The 21,573-nt window shown below is 42.7% G+C and overlaps 1 long non-coding RNA gene across 1 annotated transcript; it reads left to right on the top strand.

Moving 5' to 3' along the window:
- The first annotated feature begins 779 nt into the window (after nucleotides 1-779).
- Nucleotides 780-15,809, top strand: LOC116442085. The gene is made up of 3 exons (XR_004239374.1): nucleotides 780-870; nucleotides 13,748-13,817; nucleotides 14,456-15,809. It is a non-coding gene; the product is annotated as an uncharacterized LOC116442085 (long non-coding RNA).
- The last annotated feature ends 5,764 nt before the right edge of the window (nucleotides 15,810-21,573 follow it).

Raw genomic sequence — 21,573 nt, 5'->3', positions numbered from 1 at the left:
CTCCCCAGTTTTATCCCTCTTGCAGGAGGCAGCCATCAGCGACAAAACCACAATGCAGGGCTTGGCTGGCTGCATGCATCCAGCAGCTGCTCTGTTCCAAGTTCTGGGCAAGCCACAGCTATCCAGATTCCCGCTTGTCCTATGTCTTCTGCCTCAGTTGCAGTACAGCATCTTGAGCTAGAAGTACCACTAATTGACCAGCTTGGACGGGTTGCCAGCACTGCAGTACAGTCAGCCTGCTGTCCCCAGTTGTCTGTGCCTTTTCCCCCTTCACTACACTTCCAGCCCTTCCTGATCCAAAGCTTGTGACATCTTCCAAGTCCTCCTTGCATTCAAGACTCTAATTCGGCATGTGGTATGCTGTGCTTTTCCAGCAGGCTGCTTTTTGTCATTATCTCTCCACCCAAGTGAATGTTCAGGATGGGCATGTTCTTTCTTCAATTATTGCAGAGAACTAAAATGTAAGCAATAAATGCTAAAGCCAGATTTTTCTAATACAAAAAATCAAGCAAAATCTTTGTGTTCTCATATAATTATTCTGAAAGAGTTGCAAGCCTGGAAATAAAAATAAAATACTGTGTCTTAAAATATGAAGCAATGTTTTCTTTCAGGATAAGAATAAGGATGTGATTTAAGTTTGCTTTAGCCCATTTCTTCACTGTGTTGTGCTGACATGATTGTTCAAAGAAATTGTGCTTTTGGAAGGAAAAGGTTAAAGTTTGCTACTGATATTCATCAGGAGATGGATATTTAATCTTTAATCTCTTGTTCTAGGCCCCTACTTCGGATCAACTCATTATCCCGAATAAACGATGTGTCATTCCCATTATTTATGTTTCACTGCAGCCAAAGTATCTGGACCTCGTTTTGGTAAGCACCATTCATTTCGACCCATTCAGTATTAATCTCCCTTCTAACATCTTTCCTGTCCTATGTGCTGTCCCCTATTTGCTTTTATGTTTTCCGCAGAGTGTTTATAAAAGGATAATCTTTTACAAAGCAGACAGAATTTTTGTGTATAAACTGCTCTGTTTGAATGCCTCATTGATATACCATCTAAACTGAAGTGTTCAGCAAGATTAGTGCATCCACTGAGCCACTGAACTGGGTAAAAATATGGGAACTGCTCCTTTCTTTATAGCGAGAGAGGGTAGCTAATGATGCCATCTTCTTTTAAATAGGATACTTTTAGCAGATGGACTCTCAGAATATGAATACATTGCACAAATGAAAAATAATAAACAAAGGAGGTGGCTGATTGTGACAAACAGTAGGAGAAAAAGACACAAAATGTATATGTGTAAAGACCACGAGCCAGTTTCCATCTTAGTGAAACTGGTGTAAATGCAAAATAACTCAGTCAAGATGACGTGAATTAGTGGGGTTTTTTACATCATTGTCGCTCACGTCAGGAGCTGGTCTCTTTGTATCATAAATGCCGATGACTTCAGCTAGGATAGGGACTCACAATGCCTTGAAATGCAAATGATACATTTTTCTCTTCCACATGCTGATAAAAAATTTACAGTGAGAATATTTTGAGCACCATCCCCTCCTTTTTGCATGAAGTAAACAAATGAAGACTGCCTGGCACACAAAATGTACACTTATTTCGGCTGTCTCCTTTGCAGCATGTGCCTGGTGACATCGGGTGCCACCGACACACCCTCGGAGATGCCGACACTTTATGTTAGAAGAACACAGTATGCAAGTGAATCTGTGCCCATATTCCCACATTTAGACGGCAAAAATCCCAGACATGTGGCAGTATCATTTGAATGGCATAGATTCTTAAATACATTTGTCACGTTGTACACTTGCCAGCTCTTCTTTGAAGATATAAACCACCAAAACACTCCACATTTTATCCATCATGACTCCGACAACATGTAGCACTGTTTAGCATGTTATTTTAGTTAAACTGCACCATTGTTGTCCATCTATTATGACATAAACTAGGATTGGTGCCCTTGCAGTAAAATTAAATGAAAATTGTAAGAAAGTGTTGGGAAAAAGAAAACATTGAGAAAGTCATGCCATTCATTTGGCAGTGAAGGAATGTGAGGAGAAATATTAGAGAAGCAGGAAGCACAAAAGGTGCCAGGCACCCCCAGTTCCAGCTTTAAAACGGATCACTCATGTTTACAAGGGGCTGCATGGGGGGCACGGTTCAGTGCCACCTTTGGGTACTGAGTGTGGATAGGGATGAGACCCCTCGGAATGGCTCCCCTTGTCATTTTTAATTCACCTCCTCCACTGATACGACCCAGACCTGACTTCTAGTAAGAAAACACTGTTCATGGCTATTTCGGGAGTCTGTCAACACCACTGCGGGGTTACTGAGAGCAGTTTGTGGGTTGGCGAGAGAGGTAAGCCAGCTTACACCCAACTTACTGAGTTGTCACTGCTCTTTGGAGATAGTCCATGTAATTTAGTACACAGAAGCAGTCTCAAGAAAATAATTGCCTATTCAGTCCTAAGAAGACTGGCAATAAGAAAATGAGTCTGTTGCTTTCTGGTTGCCATTAGCTGAGGTTAAACTCTTCCTGTCGTAGCACGGTGCCTGCTGAGTGGGTGGTCTCGACACAGGAGAGGAAAAACTGTATTTGGCACCAATTGGCCTACTTACTGGTGGGATTAGCATTGGACTGGTCTGGAGAGAGCTACTCTCAGTGCTAGGACCCATGCTCTCCCCTGTGTTCAGTGGTCAAATCTCTTGCAGAAACCAGTCCAGTTCCCACTGTGCTGCAGGGGGCCAGGCACACAACAGTGTGAAACAGAAGAGATTTAATGACACATGCTTGACTATTTCTGATGTTTTTCACCAGTGGAGCAATAAAATAGGGAATTTTTCCTCGGAAAGATGATCAGACATGACCTTCCTGGCCTAAAAATTTTAGTGACAGAGCAGTGCTTTTAAGTGTAATGTATTGCCTAGCAGTTTTGTGTGATTAGCCTGGAAATCCAACAGGAAAGAACATTCCTGCAGATATCAAAATCTTTGCAAAAGTGATACAGAGATGACTTGTTCCAAGAGTCCATGGTTCTGGAACGTGTCGGACTTGCTGTACATGTGCAGGTCAACTGCATGGTGCATTGCATCGCTCGGATGCAGGATGTGGCAGCCCTGTCACTTCCTAGTCATCATGTTGGCAGGTCTTATCCAGACAGATTTTTCCCAAGCACCAGATCAAGTCAGTGAAGTCTTAAAAGAACAATATTTGTAAAAATTGTAGTTGCAGCAGTGTGGGGAGCGATTTCTGGGTGATTTATTTGCACTTAATTAGCTTACTCTTGTCACTTACTCTGATTAATGGTGGGCCTGGGATGAACCCACCAGGTGTTTGGTAGACAAATTAGTGGTTTTAGATCTGTAGCAGAACAAGTGAGACAAAGGGAGGATGAGTGAGAGAGACCAGAGACAGACTGAGTGAGGTTCAGCTGGATCCCAATAGACCTACTTTCATAGACATAGGTAAAGAAAAGAGTCCGTGACTCAATAATTAAACCTCTAGTCTCTCATGCACTGAGTGTCCATGCAGATTAACAAACATGGGAAAAGCAGAACAGACTGCTAATAAGTTTGCAAATATAAGACATACACTTGAGAGATTATGTGATTCTGTCCTATAAAATATGATACAATATGATATGATATGATATGATATGATGTCTTATGATTTGATGTGTCTCCTTTGCAGCAGATGTTGGGTGCACCTCCAAGACATGGGGCTTGTTGAAATAGTCTTTGCCATAATCAAGGTCTAACATCCAGCACCAAGACACTCTGGTGGTGCACCTGTATCATCCCTGCTGATTAAATGCCACGCTGTAAGGCAGGAGAATGCATGACCAAAGTGGGTGGGCTAAGCCCCTTTTTCCTATGGAGTCGAGGTCATGATTACATAAAGAAACAGGATGCTCACGTGGAGGCTGCGTGCCACCCTTCTTTTTGTGGTGTATGATTGTGGATAGCAGGAGACAGACCTGGCTGTCACTAATGGAGATTACTGAGAGTGCTGTTTGCTCCTAATCTGGGAGTACACTCACATAAATGCTAAGCAATGCCTTCATTTGATCCTGACCTGCACTGGCATCCCTGCTGCCACTGCTGTGAGTTGTATTGACGTGCAGCATGAGGCTGTTCCCATGTCACTCCACACATTCATTCTTAAACATGCAAAGGTGTAGGCAATACGAGGGGGAAAGGAAGAGAGAATGCTGAAGTGGCCGTGGATCGTTAAAGAACCAGGTTACCCCATCTCTTCTGAGGCATTATATCAGTCAGAAGATAGTGTATTTTTGGGAGCTGGCTGTAGACACTGAAGCACTATATCTTGTTGGTCTAAGGGCATGGAGATCTAGGCACTAACATGATTAATGCCATGTCTCAACAAAAAGGATTTCCCACATTTATATCACTCAGAAACAGCCTTCAATAAATTCAATATGAGTACTTGGCAAATGAAGCAGCTATCAAATACCAATAAAAATATGTTTGTGATGCTTGCAATGTACATCTAAAGAACCAGAGAACATTAGTAATCTGGAAAGACTCTTCAGGTACCCATAAAAATTGGATGTTACAGAGACTCTGTTAAGGTAGAGAGGTTCAAACCTTAGCCTGATGTAAAAAATGCATGGTAAAATTTCTTTCTTTGGGTGAAAAATCAAGATTTCACACTAGCAGCATGGTTGAAGTGAGTACTGACCAACCAGGTGACTCTAGCATGCCTGGGATGCATTTGCTCTGTGAAGGACATATGGGAATCTTTTCCTTGTGGATTATTTGGGGTTTTGGCAGAGTGGCCAAGTCTCCCTGGCTCCAAGTACGCAGGGCAGCATGAGAGACACGGTATGTCTTGGGCAGAGAGGGGTACAGCCTTTCTTTGCATGCATGAAGTGGTGTAAGGTGGGGCTATGCATCCAGGGAAATCTCTTTAAATAGGATTCCTTGCAGGGCGCCATTTTTAGCTGCCAAGGCAGGGTGGCTCATTTGAGGGTCCAGTGGGTAATGAGTGCAATTCCTTTTAAGGTTCTCCAAGTGGAGAGTCTGCACTAACTTCTACATCAGGATTGCATTTTTCTCTAATGCCCTTTTCTCTGCCCCTCCTCCCCCCTCCCCCCCCCCCCCCCCAAGTACCTCCTCTGTAGAAGAAATGAAGCTCTTCTGGGTGTCCCTCTTGGGATAACTATCCCTGACCACTTCACTTTGAGAATAATTGGGAATGTTCCCTGCAGATGCTGTCTGAGCACACAGAAATGCCAGAGTGATAGACACAGCTTAAATCCCTAGACTGCCAGACAGATAAAGATGGTCTGTCCCAAAATCTGCCTATCCCTTGTATCACCATGTCAAAATGAAGCAGAAGCCTTTCACACATCATCACTTCTGCTAGCTTAAGTCCAGATCCTTGCATCCTTACTCATGGTTAGTAATGCGTTACTGCACAAGTCTCCAGGGCCCCTGCTGGAAGAAGAATATCTTTAAACCTACAACTGGAATCTAAGTATCAAAGCTGCAACAATTCCTTAGCTGTGTTCAAGGTAGCACTAATTAATTTATGAACCAAAAGAAAATGATGCTGTTTACCTAACTAGCTCTTCCTCTGGCTATTAGTAATTTGAGGGATCAGATAAGTACAAATAAATACACTTATAGCTCTTTTCATTGTCCTCACCAAAGAAGCCTGTTAGGACTGGAAGGCAGGTTTTAAATCCAGAACAGAGCGTTGTAATTGTGCTGCCTTGTGTGCATAGCCCAGGCCATTCATTTTGCACCCACCATTTCACTTCATGGCATCATTTCACTTATGGGGACATTTCTGCACATATGAATACATCCCTATGCAAAGTGTTTTGCCAAGTGAGATTTTTTGGTCCTCATTTGGAAAGCCCCAAAAGATCTGGCTTTCAGGTTTCTTCTGAGCTCAGAAAAAAAATCTGATGAAAGCTGAATCAGTTAACACCAAATTGGGTTGATAGGGGGATCCTTGTCTTCTCAGCTAACGGTATGAAACCAGATAAAGGGGCTGATCTGACAGCTGAATAGATTTCCAAAGAGGGGTCCTTTTCTCCCATGCCCAAATAATATGATAGAGATATGCAAGGGTATGTGTGTGCCTTTCAACAGCAGGCAGAGTCCGAGAGCTTACTTATCTCTGAACAGTTTCTCTGGTGTCTGAAGTAAAGAATGCAGAGTTTCTGAACAATCAGGGAGCAGATGCTTTTTCTGTTTCTCCTTGAGTGACCAACCACACCAGGAGAACTTATTGCCTCATTCTCGTTAGCGCTGTGCATTTTCATTAGGGACAGAAACACTGCAGCTCTCAGAAAATGTTCAACACCATGAAAGATTGAGCCTTTAAGTTTAACAGTGTAATCTTTGTAGTGCTTCCTCACAGTCTTCCACTGACTACCTCACTCCGAATTTATTCCCCAGTCACTGGAACATCCTGACGTACTATTGTTCCTCTGGACTTGTCATTGTCTTTATGAAAGTCTGTAGGGGAAAGAAATGGACAGTAAATCTCTTTGGTGCAAATTTTGGGTCCTTTGCACCAGCTGATGTGGAAAAAAGCCTCTGGTCCTTCTAAATGGATAGTTTGTATTTGAAGGACCGCATGACTCTACTCTTCGTTTACTTTTGCAATTTTTATGGCAAAGTTGTAATTATCTCTTTTTTTTTTGTCAGTAGCTGCAAATATGGAAGGAGTTTTGGACTGTATGTCTCTCATGGTGATCTACTTTTTCACCTGGTTTTGCTTTCCCTTCTTCCACATGTCATTTTTGACAGATAAGGATTCTGCATGTTGCACATCACCTAACCAACCGTGGAGTCTCGATGTTTGGATGTGGAGGCTTTGAAACTTCAGAAATGGCTGAATTTCTTGAATACCTCAATCTTTTTAAAGGAATCAAGTATTCTATCATTCACCAAGGGAGAGGGAGGTGGAAGGCACTTGATTAGTAACGCGATCCAAAGTCATTTAGCTCTAAATTAGCAGTGGGAGCAACTGATAGCTACTTTCATGTGAAGGTTGGGCAGTGTGAAATAAGCTTGTGGTTTCCATCTGGTTTCTTGGGGAAAGCACCAGTACCACTGCATACAGTATCACTGTTTGCATTCCCTCACACAATTTTAACAAAAAGGCAGATGGTCTTCTTTCTGACCCAGCTCTTGGGAGTTAGTGAGAGTTCTGCCATCAGTTTCAGTGACTCTGGATCAAGCCTAAGTAGACAAAGAGCTTGACCTTCCCAAGAGCCAGATAGATACCTCTAGGGTCGGGGACAATGTGTCCCACAAAACATTGCACTGCTTCTATCCGTATTCTGGGTAAGAATCTCAGTGGTTTTTAATCTGGCTCTGGAGTTCGTTTTCAAACGTGTCAATAGCTACTGCAAATTCATTTTCATTCACAGCTAACAAAGTTCTGTACAGCTGGAAAGACACACATAACAAAACAGTCCTTTCTCTTAGAGACACTTTTTAATGCCACTGACAGCAAAACCATTACAGAATTCCATGGACAAAAAGCCATGAAGGTAGAATAAGAAATGTAACCTTCTGACTTGTGAGTGGAACTATGTCATCTTTTAAATGTTGTCACTTCTGATGCTTTACTTTGAAACTAAAGGCAGTGTTTTAATACAGCTTGTGTAATTTTTCCCTGATTTTTATGCTGAGCCATTACAGCACTCTGCTGCGAGGGCCAACTGCTCTAGCCAAAATTGTTGACCTACACACTTTTTAAAGAGTACCTCATTTCTTCTACTCAGATTAATCAGGGGCTTTTCTCCACACAGAAAAGTTTTGCTATATTCCTGTGGTTTTTCAGAAATTAGCGTGGGTTACTACCACTGACAGTGTACAAGTTATTGTAGAATCATAGAATGGTTTGGGTTTGAAGGGACCTTAAAGATCATTTAGTTCTAACTCTGCTGCCATGGGCAGGGATACCTTCCACTAGACCAGATTGCTCAGAGCCCCATCCAGCCTGGTTTTGAACACTTCCAGGGATGGGGCATCCATAACTTCTCTGGGCAATCTGTTCCAGTGCCTCGCCACCCTCACAGTAAAGAATTTCTTCCTAATCTCTAATCCAAACCTACCCTCCTTCACCTTAAGGCCATTCCCCCTTGTCCTATTACTACATGTGAAAAGTCCTTCTCCAGCTCTCTTGTAGCCCCCTTTAACTGCTGGAAGGTGTGATAAGGTCTCCCGAAAGCCTTCTCTTCTCCAGGCTGAACAGCCCCAGCTCTGTCAGCCTGTCTGCATAGCAGAGGTGCTCCAGCCCTCTGGCCATTGTTGTGGTCCTCCCATGGACTTGCTCCAGCAGGTCCATGTCCCTCCCATGCTGGAGACCCCAGAGCAGGATGCAGCACTCTGGGTGAGGTTTCACGAGAGCAGAGTAGAGGGGGAGAATCACCTTCCTCAACCTGCTGGCCACGCTGCTATTGAAGTAAATAGTTAATAACTACATATTTATAGTAAATAACTGATATGAGGCTGACACAACTAGCATTATTTGATCAACTGTATTACCAAATTAAATACAAGAGAGTTGGAACAATCTGGAATAACTGAAGTAGGTCAATGACACCTAGAATTACATAGGTGACAAGTGGGAGCAGGTTCTCTCTTAGTGAATGGCTTTGTGATTTTGAACAGGTCTGTAGCATATGTATATTGCATTGTTTATGGTGCAAATGAGACTGGTATGATGCTTTCCAGTGCCTAAGAGAGGAATTATTCCTAAAAGAAGCCTTGTCCCTGAAGGAAGAGCCCTGTTCCACAATGAATTTTACTTTCGTTGTGACATTTTGAAGGTACTACACGGTGATGACACATTGCTCCAGTAATTTTTGTACAATGTCTCTATGAGCTCTCTCCATCTGTCATGACAGCATTAGTCTTGGCATCTCTGATGAAAGAATCAAAATTAAAAGGGAGAACAAAAAGTCAATTTCTAATGGGTTCCAAACACCCATATCTTACAAGCGTGAATTAAATATTGCTCTCATCTTGCAGCCTTCCAGCCATATTACATGGATAAAAACCTCAAAACTATTTACAATTAAAAATCCTGTTAAAAGCTGAAATATATATAAAGTAAAATAATATTCAGCTGTTTAAACTAACCTGTTGATAGGCTGTCATCTGTCATTTGATTTGCACTTCGTTTGAATTAATAAAAAGTAAACCATAAGCATCATGATTTACAGTAATATAAAAGCTATTACAAAGGACCTTCATCATAAGCTTCTTTGTCATAAAGCTATTGTATCTTACTTTCAATCACTAAACACTGTTAAAAACATTTCCTAATATGATACTGCCTGATGCAATATACAAATTCCTTTGCTTCAAAGAGCAGCTATAGAAACAAACTAGAAGCTTCCTCTTGCATAAATACTTAAAAAAAAAAAAAAATAGTATTTTCACAGTGTCCTTCACCTTTTCTTATGGCCACACACACTTATACAACCACATAGCTCAGGTTTCCCCACAGCCATTAAAAAACCTTTATGCCTCCTCCTTTATTTTAAATAACCCTTGGACGAACAACATCTAGTAACTCAAATACACCAATTTCTTTACTCCTATGAAAAGTGTCATGGACTTAATATTGATCTCAGTTTTGTATCTCCTGTTAAAAATTATTTCTCTTCCCAGATGTGCTGCTTTAAGCAGGAGCTGGTGGATACCTAACGCTACTTCCTTTGGGGTGTCCTCACCCCTGGTATGTGAGCAGTCCCCCTGGCTCTTGTCTATACTGTCTGGTCTTTCCAGTGCCACAGTTTCTCATAGGAGATGTGATTCCCCTGCCTGGCCCTGGCAGCGCTCCCCAGGTGCCCACAGACAGGAGTGCAAGGAGAGAACCTGGGAGCACTCAGGGACCCCAAGATCCCCAAGGCACACCAGGGCTGCTAACATATCTTTCAGTTTCACTCAGAAGACACATCTCTCAGTGTCTTCTTAGCTCTCTCTGACAAAGCTGTGCTCAGTGTGTGCTAGTCCTGGCAGGAAGACCTGGCCCACACAAATAAATTATCTTACCTCCCAGTGGGGTAAGAAACGCCTGGTGAGCTGCTTGCTGTGGGCTGGGTGAAATCAATGCCATTTGCTTATACCTGGGAACACAGGAAAAAGTTCATTTGAGAACAGTTATGTGCGAGCAAGAGGTTTGGAATAAATGTCCTCCTGATGTCCTCCCTGACTCAAATCATCCTATGGTCCTACCTACAGTGAATGGTCCTGTGGGTCAGTACAAGTTTGGCACAGACTGAAGAAAACTGTCCAAAGCCTTTAGGATGTGTCTGGCAATGAAAGCGTGTCTGCTCAAGGCTAGCACAATACCCTGTTCCAAGATCACATTGGTGGTCTTTTGCCTTCCAAAATTACCAGTGATTTGTTATCATTCACTGCTGGAGGACAGTGTGGTTTCTCTGAAAGGAACTCGTGCCCACAGCCACTGAGACACAAAGGACCTAGTTTTGGCCTCTAGTAATTCAGCCATGTCCTTAGTGCATCAGGTAGGGGCTGAGCTACTGAAGTAACGTGTATACTTCAGAATTATTTGTGTAGAATTATGTGGAATTGTAGTGCGATGGAAACTAAAAATGTGGCAGTGGACTGACACTGAGGAGCACTGTCTTGCCGGTGAAGGGTCGAGTTTGCTTCCCCTTGGTTTGGTCCTCTCCAAAGCCCCTTGCTTCTTTCCTTGTCTGTCCTCACAAGTCACAGCACATCACGTCACAAAACTGATATAGCTGGGCATGCTACTTCAGGGTTTCAGCAGATCCTGTATTTGGAGTAGTTTGAAAAGTGTCTAGTGGCTGTGTCACATGATTTCTCTGTAGTGTGAGACCAGCCGGCAGAGAGCCGTGAGCTCACATGTTTGGATGGCTTAGTTTCTGCATACAGATAACGTGAATATCTGCTTGGCAGTGTTTTACAGCAACTGAACATTCCTGACGCTGCCTCTTTTCATCCTTCTGCTCCCGCTTCCTTAACAGCAGAATCAGCAGCTGTAACAACACATGGAGGACACTTGGCAGCTGCAAGACACAGATGCTGAGCTCTGTAATAAACTTCTCCTGTAGAAGAATCTGAGTGCTTTTGCTGGCTGCTTAAAAGTCCTTATTGCTGTCTAACTCACTAGCTCAACAAGCAGTTACAGCGTGCTGGTGGCTGTTGCTAATCACTGTTGGAGTTGTAAGGACCAACCTAATTGTCCTTCTTGATCCTTTAGGATGCTGCTATAGCCTGGTTTTAATAATTTGTAGGTGAATTGTGTGCTTTGAAGGTAGATATTGAAGAATAAGGTACTGTGCAATGTTTCAGTGGGCCATTTCTTTTTGTATCTAGAGATAGGCAATAGGCCTGGTTTTGATCACAAGTCACAATGTGCAAACCAGAAATAACTTCACTGTTGTTAAAGGGGTATAAGCTGTTATAAAACAAATGTGAGTGAGGTCAGGGGCAAAGGAGAGCTTTACATGAAGTCTGCATTACCTGCTAAGGAAATGGTAAATCTTTAATATCTCAGAAAGTGGTGTGTTGGAATTGGCCTGTGATAAGGATGTGAGTAAGGACTCATGACAGCAGGTTAGTGTTAGGATGGGAGGTGGGCTGATTTCAGAAAAGCCTTGCAGAAGTGTGTTTTAAGGAGCCATTTGAATCTGCAGCGAACAGCCAACTTGGAAGGTTGTCCTGGAGTCTAAAGAACACTGGGAAAGAAACCAGAAACAGATGCTTGTGGACATAAAGGCAGAGAGAAGAAGCTTCTTGGGCAATAAGTCTGGTGTGTGGCCAAGATGGAAAGGAGGAGTGCTAGAAAGAGATAGTTGGAGATGCAAGCAAGAGGAGAGCTGTAAACATAAGGAGCCATAGGTTAATCTCGATGTATAACATGAGGGGACATGACAAAGGAACACGAGAGAAGAGCGGCATGATCAGTGATGGGGGAACGATGCTTTTGGTCAAAAGTTCCTTCCATCTCTTTCTGGGGAACACTGAAGTCATAACAGTAGCAAAGATATGGTACCAGTGGGAGTGGGACGGGAAGCACAGGCACAAGTAAGGGTGCAGGTTGGACAGAATGGACCTTGTATTCAGTGCCACAGGGCTGAAGGGACAGCTCTATGTGACAGGATTAGCAGGCAAACCAACATGGGCAACATTGTGATGCTACAGACTGCATGATCAAGAGGTAGATGAAGCCTTCTTCAGAAAACGGTAAGAAACTTGATGATTGCAAGCTCTGGTCCACATGGGAGACTTGACCACCCTGGTATCTGCTAGAGGGGCAGCACAGCAGGTTACCAGCAATCCAGGAGGTTCCTGAAGTACACTGCTGGCAACTTCCTGACACATGTAGTTTAAGAGCTGATGAGGGAAGGCACTTTGCTAAGCCTCAGACCTAAAACCAAGGAAAAACACATCGGATAGGTGAAGGCTGGAGCGTAACTAGCTGCTTACATTTACATTAGACTGTAAAATGGTAGAGTTCAGGATCCAGAGGGAAAAGAACAACAGCAAAAAGCAAGATTAAAACCCTGGGCTTCAAGAAAGCACAATTTGGCCTGCTCAGAGGCTTGCTTCAAAAAATCCTGTGGGCTACTGCTCTCGAGACAAAAGGGGTCTAGAGGAGCTGATTTAAGGTCATCTGCTCAAAAAATTACCTGTCCTGACATGCAGGAAATCAAACAAAGGTTATGCAAGGTCTGTAAGTATGAACTGCTAAAAATCAAACATGGAAAGGAAGAATAAAAGAGGTGGAAGCAGGGACAGGTGGCCTGTGAGGAATAGAGAGACACTGTCCAAGAATGGAGTGTTGGGCTTAGGAAAGCCAAAGCCAGAGCTGAATTTAGCAGGAGAGGTGAAAAGTAAAAAGAAAGGCTCCAGTTCTGGAGTCTCCAGTAAAAGGGAGAAATAAACATACTGGAACAAGTCTAGTGGACAAACGAGATGATGATTAAGGAACAGGAGTATCTATCTTGTAGCGGAGAAGCTGAGACAGCTGGAACTGTTTGGCCTGGAGAAGGTTAGGGGGGATCATGTTAATGTGTGTATCCCTGATGGTGGGGAATAGAGACGAGGGACACAGACACTTCTCAGTGTTGTCAAGTGACAAAAGAAAAAACAATAGGCACATGCTGAAATGCAAGAAACTCCATTCCAACATAAGAAAAAACTCTTGTTCATGTGAGGGTTTTGAAACACTGGCACAGGTTGCCCAGCAAAGTTTTGGAGTATCCGGCTTTGGACTTACACAAAACCCAACTGGACACATTCCTGGGCAACATGCTCTAGCTGACCATGATTGGAGCAGGAGATGTGTGTCCAGGTCATTTCAAGAGGCCCCTTCCAACCCCAGCAATCCTCTGAATGTGCTGTATAGGAACAAGCACGTCAGGCAAGTGGGAGCTGACGGGAAATAGTTACCAAAGGGGACATCTCCATAGTATGTGGAAGAGGAGAGTGAAAAGGTTGGGTGGACAAGGGCACTGGCACAGAATAGGTGGATGCTTCATCCCAGGCAGCACCAGTGTCACCCTGGCAAGACGCTACCACCTAATCTATGCCTGAGGAGAAGACTCCTGTTTCCACTTCAGTTAGTCCTGTTTCCTTCATGAGACTGACATTCACATAAATATTTTTTAACTAGAAGAGGACAGTCCTATTTCTAGTTTGCACAGGAGATGTTTTCCTGTGACCTTTTTTTGTGTCCTTGTACTCCAGCATTTCAAGACAAACAGCTGTCCCAAGTTTCAGCTGGAGGAGGAAAAGGAAGACACCATCAAGCACAAATGTTAGTAAGTCACTTTTCCTCTCATTGTCTGGTATATCTAGGATGATTTTTAACCTTAGAAACAGTTATCTCTCTGATGCCCTTACTCTTGGTATTATTAACTAATATTGGACATCAGCATTTAAAAATTCCTTCTTTAAGCATAAGCCTTTTTTTCTCTTGATATACAGTAGAAATTGATGTGCTTCTTTTGTGGCTGCTGGGTAAATGTTTTGGGAAATAGTTATCAACACTGAATTATATTTTATGTAACAATTGGTGTCCTGTAATTTGATAATATTCAAGGATTCTGGATCTAAATATAGTATATCAAAATTTAATTACAAAAAATCTCATATTCCTCCAAATAAACCACAGGTTAAGCACAAGAAAATAAAAACCTTTAAATATAGGACTTAAATACCTGTTTCAGCCGTGCTTCCATGCTGTTTGCTTGCTTGAAAACATGCGAACTATTTATTTTTAATTCGTATTATCTCATTATTGCAGGTTTCCTTTACAACATGGCTCATTTCAGGCGTTAAAAAAAGCCTAGTGATTTTATCTGAGTTTCAGATTTTCCAGTAGTGATCAGTCACACGTGTAGTGCTAGTTAGAACTGATGTAGCAAACTGGTTTTGTTTCGTCTTTCATCACAGTGGTCATCCAGAAGCCAAAATGTGTTATGACAATCGTCTCCGACATGCAAAGGTAAATGTGAAAAGGAGCCAAGCACTGTTGCAACTGAGGGATTCTGTTAAGAAGCTGAAGGTGACCACTGAGAACTTCTCCCTCCTGCTTACATAAAGAGTGACAGCTTTTCAATGCAAGGACTCCCAATCTTTTACTAAGTAGGCAAATACAGTCGGAGACACATTTTTCTCCATGTGAGTAGCCCCACTGAGGTATCAATGTGATCCACCAGCATCACAGGAACAGGATCAAAGGCTACAAAGAAGGGAAGTTTGGAACTCCAGATGATTTGCTCATCAAAATCAGGTGTTGTGGATATCCTAGCTTTAATTGTTACTGTAATACATGCTTAGAGCCTTCTCCTATATCCCTGTTCTTTCTTCTGCTCAGGGGTAGTTGCGTCTAAGCAGGCCACGGCAGGATGCAGGGTTACACTCGCCCCCTGGATCAAGGAGTCCAGTCCAGCTGAGCACTCAGACTTCTCCTTTTCTGTAGAGACCAGAGTACAGCCTGGGATTGTATCAAGACCTGAAGGAGTATTCTGGGTCCTTCAGCTTAGATGCAGCCTTACAATCTCCTCTATGAATGAAGTGTCTAGTTTGCATTGCATGAATAAAAAAGTGGTGAGTACTGCATGTGCAGGGAAAAATTAATTTAATCCTCCTACAGAGGGTTAAATTAATTGATTGTATTGAAGGTATAATGACATTTGGGGTGTCATCTTTATTGCCTGTGATCACACAGAGAAGTAAACTAATGAAAATGAAGGGTTATCATTTTTCAGACAGGAGAAGAATACCAGGAGGGCAAAAGAAACTGAACATGAGGCAGCACTAGTAAAGGAAAGCTACAAAGGAAGTCATGAAAGAGTCTGGTGGTGTATACAGAGAGACAGGGCTGAGGGAAGGGTGTTGGTGGATGAGCTACAATAATGAGGGGAAGCTGTTTGATCGCTTGCAGCTCCTGGGTCAGTAGCAGCTGCACCTGCATCACCCCTGGGCTCTGTGTGTGCTGGCCAAGGCAGTGGCTGAGAGTGTCTGCTGCTGGGCTGCCCTTCTCCTGTATATCACTGCATAAATCAAACATCTGGGTTCCAGAGAGACCTTATTAGTGCTAAACAACCTTGATTCAATTATGCTACAAGATGCACACAAGATGGTATCTTTTGTACGCTCTTGCGCTGTGAAGGGCTTGTAGGAAGTATGGCACTGGGGAAGGGGGTGGAGAGCATGGAAACTCAATTATTCTCTCATTTCCACAGTTGATGTGTTGTAGTACATAAAGGGGTGGTGGCTGAAGAGTTTGTATAACCTAATGCCAGGGATAGCTTGAATGGTTTGTGTTTTGAAGATTCCTCACTGTCATTTGCTCCGCAAACTCTATATCTATATAGACAAAAATAAATTGAAACCTGACTTTCAGGCCTGGAGTTTGAAAGCCAACACTTGGCTATGTGGCCAGAGCTACTCAGTTGTGCCTCTGCAGCTTCTGCTGGTTTAAAACTCACTTTTCTTCCCTGATGGTACAGAATGGATGGGCAAAAACCTCAGCAGTAAGGCTTTTTCAAAGAGCCAGGGTGCGAAGTGCACTGCCCGGGCCAAATTCCACACCAGATAATTCCATTGAGGCGCTGGTTTCAACTGGGCATCGTTATCTGCACTTCCTGTCTCCTCCTGCAGCGCCGTGCTACTGAGCAGCTGCTGATTTCCTCCGGCCCAGGCCTGGCTGCATGTCATAGTGGGGCTGCAACGTCCCCTCCCAGCTCTCTGCTTTGCTCACAGGAGTTACGTGGAAAAGGAACAAATTATGGAAAGTGCTTTGAATTCCTCTCTTGAAATTCACGTCTTCTAGTCCGATTATATTTCTCTGCTATGGAGAAAAGTAATATTTTAAAAACTTTCTTGTTGTTTCTGCAGATCTGCCATCCATTTCCATAGATACACGAGTGGTAATAAGGCAGCCAGAAGCTGTCAATTCCAGCCACTCACTGGCTGCCCAGTGAGCAGTGAAAAGCTGCTGAAGTCATTAGGATTTTGCACTTGAAAATAATACAATGGTTAGAACTTTTCTGGTACTTTTGAATCAGGAATCCCCAGGTCTGGTAAAGGAGCCACCACTATAAAATAATTAATTAGGTGTCATAACAGCTTGGTGAGTGTGTTCGGAGGATATGGAGGCTAAGGAATGCTAAGGAAATAAGTGACCCATTGAAGGCCGTCCCAGGACCTAGTGGTATGGGCAGAAAGACCCACCTGTTCTGACACCCTGAGCTCATCCCTGAGTATTGTAGGTGTAGATCACCTTATCTCACCAAATCAGGTTATGGAAATACACCCATCATAATTTTCTTAACAACAAAGCATTTTCCTCTTTTTTTCTGCTGATAATCGAAGACATCTTTGATTTCTGAAGCAGCAAGAGCCATCAAAAAATAGAAGGGCTGCATTCCTGCAGGATATGGCATATGCTAACTGTTCATTGAATGGTTTTTCCTGTCCATCATGTTGAATTCCTCAGTCAGGTTCTTGCTAGGTCTTCTCTAAGGATAAGGCTTCTGCCACTATGATAGGGAGATTATTCCACAAAGATGTGAGATTATGTGCCATTATTATCTCTGATCACTGAGTTGTTTTTTTCTGGACATTTCCAACAAAAAATGTATCTTAGCTATGCTCCAAGGAATGAAACTAAAGTGAAAAATAGAGGAAGGAATATTTTTTATATATATACAATGTCATTACAGCATGCTCTGGTTTTCCATGTTTGATTTTTCAGTATACTCACCCTGTTTCTCAGCTTTTAATTTCTGCTCTGTGAGGTGACACACATTAAGTGATAACTCCTTCATTCTTGCACATAATCCACTGAAACAAATGATCTTTGCATGTTAAGCAATTGTTTGAAGAAGTTAAGGTAGGTGGAACTTGGCTCATCACAATTTATCTTCTGTGAATCCTCATTTTCTCTTCCTGAAAGACCCCCCAGGTGAATGACTGTGTGTGTTTATGAAAAGATTTAGATGCTTCTTACAGTAGGCACTGTTCAAGTAATTCTTAACTCAGCTAACTTGCCATCATACTTCCCAAGTTACAAGCAGTATACCTGGAGTTCTGCACACTCTCTCATAATTATTATTAATCAAAATCAATCCCTGTAAGCACTGATGGGGTTACGCAAGTAACTTATACACACAGTCAGATTGCTGAGTCGGGTCCAGAAAATTACTGTGGCATCACCCAAGTATCCCCAAACCCTCTACATTATCTTCTTTGAGCCATTCACATGGATAGTCAATAAAATTGGTCTCAACACAGAGGATAATGGTACCCTACCATTAACCTCTTTCTGTTCTCAGAGGAAACTCTTTATTTTGACCCTTAACAAAGACTTCATCCATAGCCCTGTGATTATGTATTTCCCTTAACAGTATTTTATGAGTGACCTTACCAAAACCATTTTCAAATTCAAGTAAATTACTATTTTCCAGGTCACCTTTATCTGCTGGTCGATTAAATTTTTCCAAAACTTTTTCAACATTATTAATTGGCTTGGGGAAGATGCACAAAAAAATTTCGGATGTATTTTGACAGCGACTGCAGTGGTTTAGCTGAGCTGTGCTTGGATTAGCACTGTTCTTGTGTCTGTACTTACAAACTCCATTTCTGGCACCCGTCTCTTCAGGTCAACCACTAGTTCAAGGTGGAAATGATAAGTCTGCAGCATCTCAAGTGCACTGGTGTTAGCTCTCGGGAAGTCAAGAGGAAGGAAATAACAGTCCATAAAGTTTTGATTGCTTGGAAAAGATGTTTGCTGAAAGTATGAGCAAGGCCAGCTGCAAAGAGTTCAAGCATGAGTAGAAGTAGTGCTGCATTGTCTGCTCACTCACTCTAGCAATGAGTTGACAGCATTTCATATTGGACATTGAGTAGAAGAAGACTTTTTCTCAGGCCTATTAAGGTCTGTCTTACAACATCAACTTTTTAGTTAGTGGAGGTTTCACTTTAAAGATGGGTAGAACAGCATGATCCAGGATGGTGCGGCAGGGAAGGTTTTGGCAAAAATAGTGGCACTGAAGAAGTAAAATAAATGTGCCATGCTCTATTCCTCCCCCAGTTTTAAAATATCAGCATTTTGCAAGCAATGGGCCATATGCTCCCAGGGCTTGCAAGCCAAAAAGTATAGCAACTTACTACAAAACCGCTCTCCAAATTCTACACACAAGCCAAAACCTCCTACTTGGTATTCTGCCGTCATGCCAACTTGCAGAGCAGAGATTGGGCCTGAGCAAGGAGATCTGCAAAAGAATCACAGGTAATGCACATCCACACGTGAAGGGAGATAGAGGCTGTGGCCGACTGGAGCTGGAGTCAGGACACTTATCCTGAAAACACAGCTTAGGGAGTAAGCGAGATAAATTGCCCCTGATGGTGAGCACAGGTTTCCAGGTCAGAATGCCCGCTCTCCAGAGAGGGAAGGCACCAAAGTTACCGGGGTTGTTTCTGCTGGGCTTGCTAGGAAAGGAAATAGGAATGTGGACCTGAAACCCCAGCCTCATCCAGTCCATTCTCTGGGAGGAGCATGGCTCTTTAGCATGACAGGGCGGCTGCAGGGTCTCTAGTCCAGCTGGATGGGAACCACCCTGCATGCCCTGGTGTTCAGAAATAATTAACTAATGCTGAAACCAGGTTCCTGAAGCATACTAGTGCTGCCCAGGGATAGACAGGTGCTCTTCACCTGTACCTCACAGGATTGTCGGTCTGTCTGAAGCAGTGAAGGAGAGATCTTTGTCCAATAACTTTCGGGGTGGCAAAGCAAGGCAGAAGTTAGTCCCATCAGTGTCAATTTATTTTCAGCAGAAGTATACATTGTACTGTGGCAAGATTAATAATCTCAGTGTGTGCAAGTACTGGAGAATGCCCCCCACATACAATGGACTTGTGGATATTGTCTGAAACCTCACAGGGCTGTTCATTTGCATGTTACCTGGCTCCTTGGCACAAGGCTCTCCCATATTTTGCATACTCTATTTCTCCATGAACACCTGGAGAGTACCTTATATTTCTCTAGGATGATCTCTGCACTATTTTAGCTATTGGCTAGTTCAGAGCTCTTCCCTCTTCTGGCTGATAGATTATATACTCTTTGGTAGAGATTTAAAGCAGTACAGATACTCACTTGTTCCAAACATTTTTGTGGACCCTATACAACAAAAAAGAGGTAAGAAATTGCAATTTGAGGACCTGTGCTCACCACGATAGGCAGAGTGAATTGGGGCCATAAAATCACAGGACAGGGTGTGTGGAGCAGAGCATATGCTCTCTCCACCAGGAGCAAGCCAACTGCTGCAGGGAGGATGGGGCTGGGAATGGCCTCCGTACCAAACACTTGCTCGATTTGCACGCCTGCATGGCTGCTGGTGGATCCAGCTGCTCCTTCCCCCGGCTGCACTACACACACACACAGGGATGCTCATGCCCAGGCACAGAGGGGCAGAGCAGCTCCTCGGGAACCCAGGAGCAGGCAATTAAAAAGGATCTGGTCTGGGAAAAACGTGTTCTCTGTTCCCACAGTGGTAAAAAAGCACTGTAGGTAAAGCTGAGACATGGCAGGCTGGTACTTGAACGACAAGCTTCTGAGAAGTAGCTTACACCAGGGTGCAGTTTTCTGTGTACTGTAGGTGGTAATTTCTACCTCTGATATTGTCCCTTTGAGGCCGGTGGAAGAATTCCCAAAGGCAGTTGTTGGGAAAAGTGATGAAGTAGGAGTTACATTTAAACTTCTACTGAATATTGCATTGCACCCTGAATGTGACATTTTCAACAACAGAGCAGTTACTTCTCCCCTCCAAGAAAACATCCAGTGCTGTGCTGTTGTGAGAAGACAAATGTCAGTGGCTATGATTTTATGAGGTTGAAATTAAATATATATGCTCTAGTTATCAAATCTGAGAGTTAAAGACAAAATGTGCTATTTTAAGCATGCAATTTTGGCAATAATAATAACAATAATAATTTTCTCCATAATGTCTTCTTTTCTTTTTTTTTTTAATGTTGGTATGAAAGAAACTTTTAAGAGTAATGAGAATATGTCTGGAATTTTCTTATCCTAAAATTTATGTCCATTTGTTTTCTGCAGCAAGCAATCCAAAGTCTCATGCAACAGTACATGAAACAGGATTGCTCTTTTTATTTCTTGGGAGACAGCCATCATTACATTGGGCCAGAGCTATGAGTCAGGGCTGCTGTTTCCTATCCTAAAGTGAGGAATCTCTCTCAGGAAGTCCTGTGTTGTGCTGGAGATCAGAGCAGGTGATAATGGTCTCATCTGGCTTTGAAATTTACAAGCAGGAGATATGTCATGTAATGGAGTCATTATTTTGTTTTAGTCCACTCTTCAAGTTGCAGCATTTGGAGATGTAAGAGCCGTGTGGTGACCAGATGGAAGGAGCAGGGAACAGGGAAGAGCAGTAGGATGGTTTCCCTGTTACTAGTAAGACGATCCTGAATAGAAGCAAAAAACACTGGGAAACTCTGCAAGTGATTTTATGCATGGAGATGACTATAGAAAGAAGTGTAGGTTATGAGAATGTAGGCCCTAAACTGAGAGGAGATAGAAAGAGGAAAGGAAGGGTCAGAGAATATGGGCTTAAAAACCAAGAAAATATGAGCAGTTGAATCCCTCAAAATCTGAATCAACTCCGTTTGTTGACAGCAGCTGGGGCCTCTGAATTCTGAAATGAAAATGGAAAAACACTCAAGGAACATGAACTTAAAAATAGGGCTATGAAGATTGAAATGGATGACATTTATGTGAGGTTTAGAAATACTCCAACTTTTTGAAAAAATTTCCTCCTTCAATTTTCCTGTAATCTTCCACATACTTCATTCAAAACTCTGAAACTCAAAATTACCAGTGCATCCAGGTTCAAATTTTTTACTTATTTGCCAAGGTTTTGTTTCCTTTTTCTCTTTAATTCCATTCCTTTTCAGTAAGTTTTGAGTTCTGTTTGGAACTGGGCAAAGTAATATCTCCACCAATTCTTAAGCTTCCAGTCTGTCTTCTTTGTGGCCATGAGAGGAAAATG

Source organism: Corvus moneduloides, chromosome 3 (assembly GCF_009650955.1).
Source record: "Corvus moneduloides isolate bCorMon1 chromosome 3, bCorMon1.pri, whole genome shotgun sequence".
In the NCBI taxonomy this organism is placed as follows: domain Eukaryota; kingdom Metazoa; phylum Chordata; class Aves; order Passeriformes; family Corvidae; genus Corvus; species Corvus moneduloides.
The sequence above is the reverse complement of the archived record's forward strand: the minus strand, read 5'-3'. Positions and strand labels throughout refer to the sequence as shown.